Raw genomic sequence first — 11,863 nt, 5'->3', positions numbered from 1 at the left:
TCAGTACGAACAATGTACTGAGTATGTAAGGCATGTATGGTAACATAATAAGGAAATATAGAAAGCATAAGCAGAAAAGATAACTATAACTGCTTGCCACTTGAGGCGGAATCATGCATGCTCACTTTTACCTTTAAAACGTATCACACATACATACATAAAATGTCTGAATCAATAACATCATTAGCCCGCGTCCGGGGTAACCATCTCACGGCGTCCATTAGTGGTGTCATGCCCGGCCAAATAGGCACGGTGTTACCATCAACCATAAGCCGCCCACCGAAGTGATGTCATGCCCGCCCAAATAGACACGGTGTAATCATACATATAAACTTATCATGAAGCACACATAAGAGCTCAAATAAAAGTTGTACTCCATCGGAGTGACGTAAGGTCGGTAACCTCCGATTACGTTATGGAACGATCATCATCGCTATGCCTCGCCCCGAAAGAACTAATATCATAAGGTAAAGCAACAATAAGAAATAACATCAATGAAGTCATAAACATAGAATTATCAATCTCGTGAACGCATCATTATCATCTCTATTTCATAAGGAGCCCTTAAGGATCCCTAACTTTCACTTTTAAGGATGTAAGAGAGTTATGGGAATATAGAAAATAATTCATAATATAGAAATCGTGCCTTTGAAAGAAGGGGACTAGCCTCACATACCTTTATATCTCTTTAACTCTATCGCCTAATTGATTGCCTTTCAAGCTCACGATTCTACCTTCAAGAGAATTTGTACTAAGATTAGATAATCGGAACATACTTAAGCTTAAGCTAAAGCAACTAAGAGTTAATGACAATTTGGCGACATTTCCTTTGTTTCAATAGCTTCTTCCATAAAATAAGACAACTCCCCAAACAACAATAAGGACATCCATAATATCATAATCAATGGATTATTCAAGTTAAACATTGCTCACTTCTCAAATCCATCTTCAAGTCATCCATAGCCATAACTATAATACAACACCCTATTCACTCTCATATAATACACCTATAGCATCATTTGTAGTATTCATCACAAGATTGTACTCATAACTTGTCAAGAACTATAATTCAAGAATATCACTATTTCCATATTTGCACCCCTTATTATTCTTGCTTCCATAATCTAAGTCTTTCAACCACTCAATATCCTTAATAACATGAAATAAGTGCAAAACTCACCTTTGAATATGTAGGAATAGTCTTTGGATGAAGATATCCCACTTGAGAAAACCGCAACTTCAACATTAAAAAAGTTCTTGATTTGCATCCACACCCTTGATTTTCACTAATACTTGGAGCTTACTCCTTGATCTCCCTTGGATATATGATAATATGATGAGAGGGTTATTCTAGAACCTTCAAGACATAGAGAGAGAACGAAATCTGAAAATTTAGAGCATGATTCGTCTATTTATAGTTGAAACTGGAAGGTTCCAGAGAAGCAGTTCGACAAGCAGGTCGATGACCCGTCGACGTATCGACGGTCCGTCGACTTGCTCCATCGACTCACGCCTGTAAATGTCTGATTGCAGAAACACAGGGACGGTACACATCGACGGTCCGTCGACATGTCGACGACCCGTCGACCGTGACTGGTGCCTGCAGACTTTTCCCAATTCAGTTCAGATTTTGGCGATTCGATCCATTCGACTTATAGTCCTGTAACTACACGGAAAACCTGCTGGTACATTCGTACACACGGTAAGACACTCCCTGCCTTAAATTTCTCCAACGAGCTCTCCTCTCTCTCTCTCTCCTCAAGTGTCTTTGAAATCTTAATTAGAATCATTAAGTATTCCTTCTTACTTGTAGGTACATCATAACACCGTGACTTGCGTTAGTCTGTCTAGCGCACAACAACCCGAAATTCCGAGGTGTAACATGAAGGTTAGGTTAAACTTATCTAAAAGCTTCGTGAGGAGAATGCCGTACTTGCTCAGGAAGTGGAAATTTTCAAGGCGGAGCGCAGCACTTCTATTGCGGTGTTAGACAGGGCCAAAGATGAGATAGTAGCGCATCGGGCTGAAGAAAAGAATATTCGAAAATGAATTGATGAGCTCGAAAAAGAAAGAGTCGAGGCTTTTCGCATAGCAAAGCAGGAAGTGTTGGTTATCGGTGATCTGAAGCAAAAATTAGTGGAATCGAATCAGCTTCAAATTGATCTCCAAAAACAAATTGTGGCATCAAAGTACCAAATTCAGCAAACTTGATCCTCAGTTTCATGCTTTGGAATTGAAAAATGTCAAAGATTTTGGAGAGCTTGCACAGGCTTTGATTGATCTAGATCAAAGTAAACATGATATTTGGTACGCTCAAATTACACCTATTAATTATATAACGCGGACGTTGTCAAACATAGTAACCCAACAAGGTCGGGGTCGAATCCCACAGGGAATATGGTGTGAAAAGGTTACTAAAGTCGTAGGATGCTAAGTTCTAGGTCTAATGTCTTAATCCGATGATTTTGGTAAAAGTTGGTTTTTTTTCTATAACTAATCGCTATCTATTGCTTTGGTGAAACTTTATGGTAAAAGAAACTAAGGTTGTGTCCCCGCTAGATAGGGTGTATGATCATGGGTATTGATCTTGATATACTTATAATGGATCATTATATGAATGCACTTAATCTCTATGTGAATCTCTACTATCCCAATAAATAAAGATTATGTCTTTCTATGATTTTTCCAAATATAAGAACGATTAATCATGCCAAGTAAATTCTTCTTATTCCTAAGTAAATTTATTAAACAAAGTTTAAAGCTTTGAGTCCTTGTTAGTTATTATTACCAACCCTAATTATTTTTCCAAATAAATCAAGGTTTATGGCTTTAATCAATGTTTGCAACCATTAATTATGAATGAAGAATGAAGAATAACTAAACCCTAATAATCCATTATGTGTATATTAATCACAAACCCAATCACAAAACACCCATCATTGGGTTCACAACCCTAGTAAGGGAATTTAGCTACTCATGACAAAGAACAAGAAATAATAAATTGAAGAATTCATAATTGCTTACTTTGGAAGAAAAGAGGAATTGATAATACTTGAATTGATGTTTGAATCTTCAAAAACTAGAGAGTATTTAATGTTCTAAGTCAAAAGACAAAAATATAATAACTGGTATCTATTAAAAACCCTACAATGACTATTTATAGGTTTTGAAAACATAAAAGTTACAGATTTGCACTTTGGTCCCGTCGTCACGAAATACGGTCCGTAAAGTGAAATACGGACCGTAAATCAGTTTACGACCAGGTCGTCCTTCTACTTGTGATCAACTTCCGTCTTTTGAAATACGGACCGTAAAGTGGTTTACGGCCCATAAACTGCCTGGTCGTTTTTCAACTTCCAAAACTCAGACTTTCTGCCAAATGCTCGAATGGTTAAATACGTGTTGGAATATGGACCGTAAACTGAAATACGGTCCGTAAACTGAGCTCGTAAATCACCATGTTCTCAGCCTGCCTTTCTGTTCTGTTTATTCTTTAATACGATCTTGGAATACGGCCCGTATTGTAGAATACGGACCGTAAACTGAATTTACGACCTGGTTCTGCACTTTCAACAGTTGTCATGCCAAATCTGTTCCGTCACCTGAAAACACTAAAAACCACGTAAAATCACATAGACTTGTTTAAAAACAAGTAAAACTTATAGCAGAAAAGCATTGATTTGCGGCGTAAAATCACGCCACATCAACACCCCCAACTTAAAGCCTTTGCTTGTCCTCAAGCAAGCCATACAAAACAATGACTCAATCTAACACCTAAATATCATAGAATAACAATGTCTACATTGCTTTTGACTCTGAACCACCGGCATGCATGTTTTCTTTTCAAAGGACCACCCCAATTTTCTATTTCAAAGCAATATACACAACTCAAGAACGCTATGACTAACAATGAAGCTTCAATGCATGACATTACATTATCGAGCCTATTATGATGCACACAAACGCTACTTTAGGCAGTCACTTTATTTTGCTCAATTCTCATCCTTATGCCCTCACATAGACCAAGAATGTCCCAACACATATATATACAACAAGAATGGGACGGAGATGAAAGAGAAAAGAAAAACACTCACACTCACAAAGAAATTCATATCTACACATGCAAATACCATAGGCTTGCCCTTATTTTCTATGTTCTCATCCTAGGCTCGTTCGGTTGTGATCACATTAGGACTTGTTTCGGCTTGTAATGTAGGCTTAGGGACGGGTAGGATACTTTTTGGATATTAGTGACTCACCCTCCTTTTTGAACACTACAACATCTCTTCACCTTGACTCGCCTCTTTTCTTTCACCCTTTTATTTTCTTTCAAGTTTTCGACCTCGATGTGGTTTTATTCCTACCTAACTTGCAACTCTTTTTGTGTGACAATTTTTTGATGATTTTTTTTATTATTTATATATTTATGCAACTACCCCATCGACTCTCTACTAGCAAACTCCACCACCCCCAACTTATGATTTTGACATCTACTTCACATTTAATTCACCCCCTACTTAGGCGCTTTGCCTCATCTATCTAGTTGCATTAAGGAGGGAACGGGTGCGAAGATGGATAAATTTCACAACGGGTGAGGTTTCATTCGGCTGGCCAAGAAAAAGGTCAAAAAGGCTCAAAAAGGGAAACTAGTGATATTTTCAGCTTTTGGTAAGACTTATTTAGGCAAAGTGACTATTTACACAAAGAAAGCCTAAGATCATTTCACAACCAAACTGACTTTCGGATTTCAAACCAGACCAACCAGGAAAGTTCTAGATTATACATGCTTAAACAGAATTAAATTAACAACTCACACACACATTGGCATAAGGACAATTATTTTTACAATTGTGACCTCCTAAGTAGTCATTTATCGCACACAATACCCCAATAATTACAATGTCATATAAAGAATCAATCAGGTCAACCAATAACTGTTCTAAGTATGCATTTTTCAAATTTCGAGGGGTCCCAAATTTCCAACAAACCATAACACATGCCATCAGTTACAAAATAACACCAAATAAGTCAAAATTATTCTACTCAACCTAAGCAACATCCTAAACATGCTAGTTTTAACAAAATAAACCCCCCTCAGGAAAAGAACTCTGGCGAAGAAAAGCCGAGGGGGTTCCTAAACACATATTTACACTACACTACTTTCAGATAGGCCCACCCCCAACTAAAGAATCGAGCACAGTCCCAGTGCTTCACTCATAAGAACGAGGGAAAAAGAAGTGGTACCTTGGTGCCCTTGGTGCTGTGCGAAACTCATGACTGGCTCGCTGCATCCGGCGGCTGACTCGTGGACTCTCCCGGTTGGCGCTGCGGCTCAACCAACGACTGAAGGATTGCCTGCTGCATTTCCTTCTTCTCTGTCTTCTTCAATCTCTTGTCCAACACCTCTGGGTCCTCAGCCGTTTCACGGACCCTTTTTCCCGTATCGCGAACAAAAGGTTCGGCATCCTCCGCCTCCTCCTCAGAATCCAGCAGATCCAGCACCTTAAACGTAGTAGGAAAAATGGCACGTGGTGCTGGCACTGGTGCGGCTACAATCCCTTGCACTTTGAGTGCTTCAAGCTCCTCCTTTAGCTTCTCCAACTCACTCCTCAATAAACTAGACTCCCCACCGGGTGTGGTCTGCTCTCGAGTCAACAATTTCGCCTTAAAACTGTCTAGTCTATCTTGATACACTTCGTGATTTTTCTCAAACTCCGTACGGATTTCTGTGGTCGCCTCAGTAACCAACTGCTGCACTATTCTCACCACTTTTGGTCTAAATTGTTACAAGATTTTTTTTACTTGCCTTTCAGTCCTCACCGCTTTGACTGCAATGTGGCTGTAGTTAGCATGGCTGAAGCGCAGCAGCTCCAGCTCTGGATCAGCAGGCTCGGTTGTCGCAATGGCAGTGGCAGACCCCGAAGGAGGGCCCTGTGTGGCCGGAGGTGGTGGTGGAGGTCTTGCCTCAGAAGCACCCAGTGTGGCTGCAACAGCCTGTGTATCGACAGCCTCTAGAACACCTGTCGTGGGAGCATCAGTCCTAGTAGTAGGAACACCAATCCTGGACTCTACTGGATCAGTCCCATAAGCACGGCTCGGACTTAACTCTAGCTGAGTGTCGTCGTCATCACCGGACTGATCTGCCTCTTGGTCCTTCTTGCTTTTAACTTTATTCTTCCTCCAATCCCCCACATGAGCAGCTGTGATGGTGCTGTCCTATTCTGGAAGCTGAAATATCCTTGCCCGTCTACACAATTCCGTGATAAGACACGAAAATACCATGTTTTGGTTGGGCTTGTGTGCCCGCACATGCAGCTCCTCAGCTATTAGCTCCTCAATATCCATTGGGTACCTGGACATCAATGAGGCAATAGTGACTGCCTGACTGGTGGAGAGGGTAGTATCTGCCTGGGTTGGAGTGATCCTGTACCGAAGCAACGTCCACCAAAACTTAGCCTCTGTGGACAAACAGCTTTTAGCAATCTTGATTTTCCCATCATTAGTGCATTTTTTCTCATGTGGCTCAGATGTGATAATTGCAGCAGTCCATTCCCTCACAGATTTCTTGTCTTTCCTGTCTCGTTTGTCTAAGAACAGGCTCAGATCAGTAGGAGCCACAAAATCATCACCAAACAGGACTCTGTTGATGGCTTTGGAGGAAATATCAACCAGTGAGTTCCGGACTATCACATTCTCCAGCATGGGAATCTCATGCCAAGCACGACTCGGCTTCTTCATCGACATCAAGACAGCCCCATATGATGCATAGAACTCCCGCACAATGTGCGGAGCATACTCTCCCGGCTCATGAGTAAACACATCTAACTTGTACCCTTTGATGGTATCATCCAGCTGTGGATGAGCCGAAATACCATCGAAAATCAGTCGTCGTTCTTCAAATATTTTTCGCGGCGGCTGTCCCCCAGTTTCTGCCCCGGCCATCCATTGGTCATACAATTTCCTTGACCCTTTTACCGAGAACCGCAGTTTTCTTCCTCCAGCCGTTTGGTCCTTACGGCCAGTTTATGACCCTTTGGCGGCGTACCATCATCCGGATCACTACCATCACTGGGCCCTGCTGAGTCACTCTCCGGATTTATTTGGGTGGCTGCCCCCCTGCTTGATGCTTCCGCGTCAAAATCCCCCTCTTCAGACTGGGAGGCTTTCGATGCAGACTTGGACGGGGTCATAGGTGGGGGATGTGATGGCCTTGCCGATGTGCCCTGTGTGGGGGGCCCCTGACCTTTGGTGGCGGTATAACCTCTACGCACTCGGATCCTGATTGTTCCCCTTTCGAATTGGAGGGTTCATCTATCAACCTCAAATCCGGGCGCGCTTTCTGTCACGACCCAACCCCGTAGGCTGTGACTAGTACCCGAGTTGGACACTCGTACACACCTGTTAACTATAATCGTCTACAGCTAGCATAACGAGAACTCATATACATATAAAGGCAAGACGTTATTTTAAAGTTGTCGCATATAAGCCGGCAAAACTGTCATATATAGGGGAACGTCCCAGTAATACATAAGCCAACAAGGCTACCATTATACACAGCTTCCACAACAAATATATATATCTACGCAAGCCGACAAGGCTGCCAGTACACACAACATCCCAAACATATATATACGCAAGCCGACAAGGCTGCCACTATGAATGGGTACGCCCCAAACATAAGTCATGTCCGCACAACGAAACAACAACTATATACAGACCCACACATATGTCTACAGACCTCTAAGAGTACCGACAGTATCATATGACGGGACAGGGCCCCGCCGTACCCTGAACAAACACATATATATACAACAAAAAGGATCTATACCACAAAGTTAGGCTTCGGAACAAAGGAGCACTCCAAAATAGCTGAATAGATATCCTAGGCTGGCGGATCTCTGAAACGAACGTCTGTACCTGCGGGCATGAAACGCAGCCCCCCGAAGAAAGGGGGTCAGTACGGAATATATACTGAGCATGTAAAGCATGAAATATAATAAATAGTATCATACTGAGACAAGAGTGTAGAACCCAGTGCAACAACCAGAAAACCATAAGACTTACCTTTGAACATAAATCATATGTGTCAACATCATACCCATACCATTATAGGACTTAACAACATAACTAGATAATCATACTGTACATAAGCATATATAACGTGTCCCGGCCCTCTAGTGAGGGACTCGGTGAATAAAATGATCATATGCCATCCTGGCCGCCATCCCCATATCATCATGTCATCATATCATCATATAAATATATATATATATAATGTGTCCCAGCCCTCTAGTAAGGGACTCGGAGAATAATGCAGTGGATCTGCGCACGAAAACATGTCCTGGCCCGGGACTTAGTGAAGGATGTAACGGTAAGCACGAGTAGAGTAATAAGCAACCATATACATACCAATCATCTTTTGAGACTCAATAGATAAGTAAACTACTCAGCTTTCAAGTATCGGGATAACAATCATATTAAGTTCTTTCTAAATGTTATTACGAACTATAACAAGGAACGTTTCAGGGATCATATACATGTATCAAATTAACATAAGATAGCTTACAAAATCCAAGTACACCTCTAATTATGGAATTCTTTAAGAATAGGAACTTCTATACATCATATTTTAGTCAATCATGTAATAGACTCGAGGCAATAGCTCGACTATCCTGAAAGTTCTAACATCAAGAACGAATAAAAATCATGAATCATGCTTGGAACTAGAGAGTCGAATTTCCCCAAGGCTCATATTATATCTTACTTACATCTAGGACATGCCAAAAGAAAGAAGGGATAGGCTTTACATACCTGTCGATGACTATCCGTGAATCCTTTTTGCCTCGTCGCTCTTTTCGCCTATTTATATAAAAGTGACGTTATCGTTAGTAACTACATTTTCTAGTTCGCAACTCTATAGTTAATTCTTTTATAGGACCTACATTCCAGTCTATATATATTCTCACTTAAGTTTTCTATTATCTAACATTTTGGCGAAAATTCGGCAGCACTTCCCCTATAGGTTCACCTATCCCAAATTTCCAATTGTGCTCCTGTAGACACAGAAATACCAATAACAATATATGGGCATACTTATACTTCCAATTCCTTCAATTCAACAAGAACAACAATATGTTCCTATCAACACAATTTCAACTTTAACTTTCTAATCTTTTCGCCATATAGTTCGGGAAAACCACAACTATAATGCGACTTAAAATTAACTATCATGCTTGATCAAAACAGCCCCCTACTCATGGCCAAAATAGCAACATAACATTACCATTTACAATTCCTTGTGTTCAACACACATCTATCAAGTTTTACAAGAATCACAACAACACATTCTTTCTTTCAATTTCACGAAATACACCAATAATCCACACGTCTAACGACATCATTTATACAATTATAAGAACTATATTAGCATCATATTAGCTCCTACAACAGCCCACAAACCATTTCAATTTCAACTTGAATCATTAAACTTCATCCTCACTACACGTCCATAACAACAACCAACCAACCATCAAATAAATCAATTTACCAATTTCTCCTAAACCAGCCTCTACACGGCTTCAATACCAACATAAAAAATTCCAAGATTTTTATTCATTTCCACATTTTACCACACGTTCAGACCATCCACAATACTTGTAATAGAAGATTAAACATTGCTTCATATAAGCTTATCACACGGCTCACTTTAAACTTCAACAACAAGATTCTAATACCAACATGCATAATCCTTATACATTAAATTCACATTTATACATATTCACAATGTATCCACCTCACCATAAAACATATGAAAAGTGATCAATTCTTACCTTGACACTTAATCCTTCAATTGGCTAGCACCTACAATTTAAGATAGCACTTGTTCTTGTTGCCTTAATGAATACTTCCACATCACAATTGTCTTTCTAATTCAGCTAGAACACTTTGGCAAATTAATTAGGATCAAGATCCCAAGCTTGCAAAAACCTCAACCATGGCCGAACCTCCTTCACTTGCTCCTCTTTTTTTTTTTTTTTTTGAAATGTTGAATATGTTGACCATGAGTCATGTTGCCAATATATATATATGCATTGTTTAGGCCCTACACGTGCCCTTCTAAGGTGGCATGCATTTGATGAATTCACTTTTGTTTTCTCTGGAACTTGCTTTGCAAAGTGTGAGATGAAAGGTTCATCCACTTTTCATTTAACTATACATATATTGTTCCCAATTTCCCTACACGTGCTTTTCCCCATGTTGACCCACTAACTTAGCTTTATTTCATTATTATATTTATTTATCATAATTTTTTTTGAAGAATGATCGGGTGGGGCCCACCAAACCTAATTAAGCTAATTAATTTTTAATTACTTACTAAATATTGTCTAATAATCTAATCACAATTAATTAATTTCCAATCTCCAATAATAATACTTTTACACTAAATACAATTTATAAACAATTTATGTTCTAATTGAAAATTAAAAATTACAAGTTCCCATTTCGTGTCCGGGAAGGGTTCCGTCTTTACTCGCGTCGATTCTTTTGCGAAAAATCTCGGCGTACAAAAATACAGGGTATAACACTTTCTTTCTTGTGCCAGGGCTTTTGGCCCCCGCTTTCTTTGCATTTCTTTTCTGACCCATTCCTGCAAAAGACACATCATATTAGTTACCATGGAACAGCCGATCAAAGATAAGACAACTTGACTGTGCAAAAAATCTGTGTTCTGTCTGTGACCGTAAACTCAAAAGACGGACCGTAAACTGATTTACGGTCCGTAAAGTACGATCGTCAACTGAGCAGTTTCTTGGAGAACATTCTGTCCCTTCGTGTCATGCTTAAATACGGACCATAAACTGAAATACGGTCCGTAAAGTACGATCGTAAACTGCTCAGTTCTTTGGAGAACATTCTGCCCATTTGTGACGTGCTTAAATACGGACCGTAAACTGAAATACGGTCTGTAAAGTATAGTCGTGTTTCACATCACAGACAGAGACATATTTTGATTTCAAGATTTCGTTGCACATCTCAGTTTCACATTGTTTTTGGGGATTAGGTTACTCAGACTTCACCCATTTTCTACTAATTTTTCATAATTCCCGCAAGAGTCAAGCTATTGGTGGGCAGACCAAAACTTCAAAATTTGAATTTTAAAGTATGGAATGCCCTCCAACCCGTTTGGGTTTTATTAACAAATTCCCACGAGAATTTAAAGAATTTAACACATCTATCCCCTCACAAGATCATTAACCAAGGTAAGTAGACCCTTAATCTCACAAAACCTAGCCTAATCAAATACTTACCATCAAGTTTACAGTCACTACTGGAAAATAAGAGTAGAGAGTGTCAATCATACCTTCTTATTATGACCCAACAGATGGAAATCAGCAAAACATGGAGAACACAACTTCAATCACAACCAACTTTAAACCTAAGGCAGAGAGATACGAATTTTTGCAGAGAGATACGAATTTTGCTGTTGGGGGTTTATTTTTGGGATGCGAGTTGTGTATTTATGGAGTTTAGAGAGGAGGAAAATGTTACTGGATGGGGAGATCGTGGGAATGGAGGGAAGATGATGTTTCTCTACCCTTTGATTTAAATCGCTGGTCTTTATTATATTTAGATCGTGCCCCCTTTTTTTTTATATAAATTCTAAATACGGTCCGTAAAGTGATTTATGACCCGTATTTAGAGATGTTGATGTGGGCAGTACACTGTATTGTCTCATGATGGTTTACGATCAGGTTTACGAACCGTATTGTGAAATACGGTCCATCCTCCAGGGTCGTAAACTGGCATGTTACATTACAGTGCTTACTGTTTTGTGACATTGTTAAATACACCCTGGTTTACG

The sequence above is a fragment of the Lycium barbarum genome, chromosome 2, assembly GCF_019175385.1.
Source record: "Lycium barbarum isolate Lr01 chromosome 2, ASM1917538v2, whole genome shotgun sequence".
In the NCBI taxonomy this organism is placed as follows: Eukaryota; Viridiplantae; Streptophyta; class Magnoliopsida; order Solanales; family Solanaceae; genus Lycium; species Lycium barbarum.
This window is presented reverse-complemented; position numbering follows the sequence as displayed.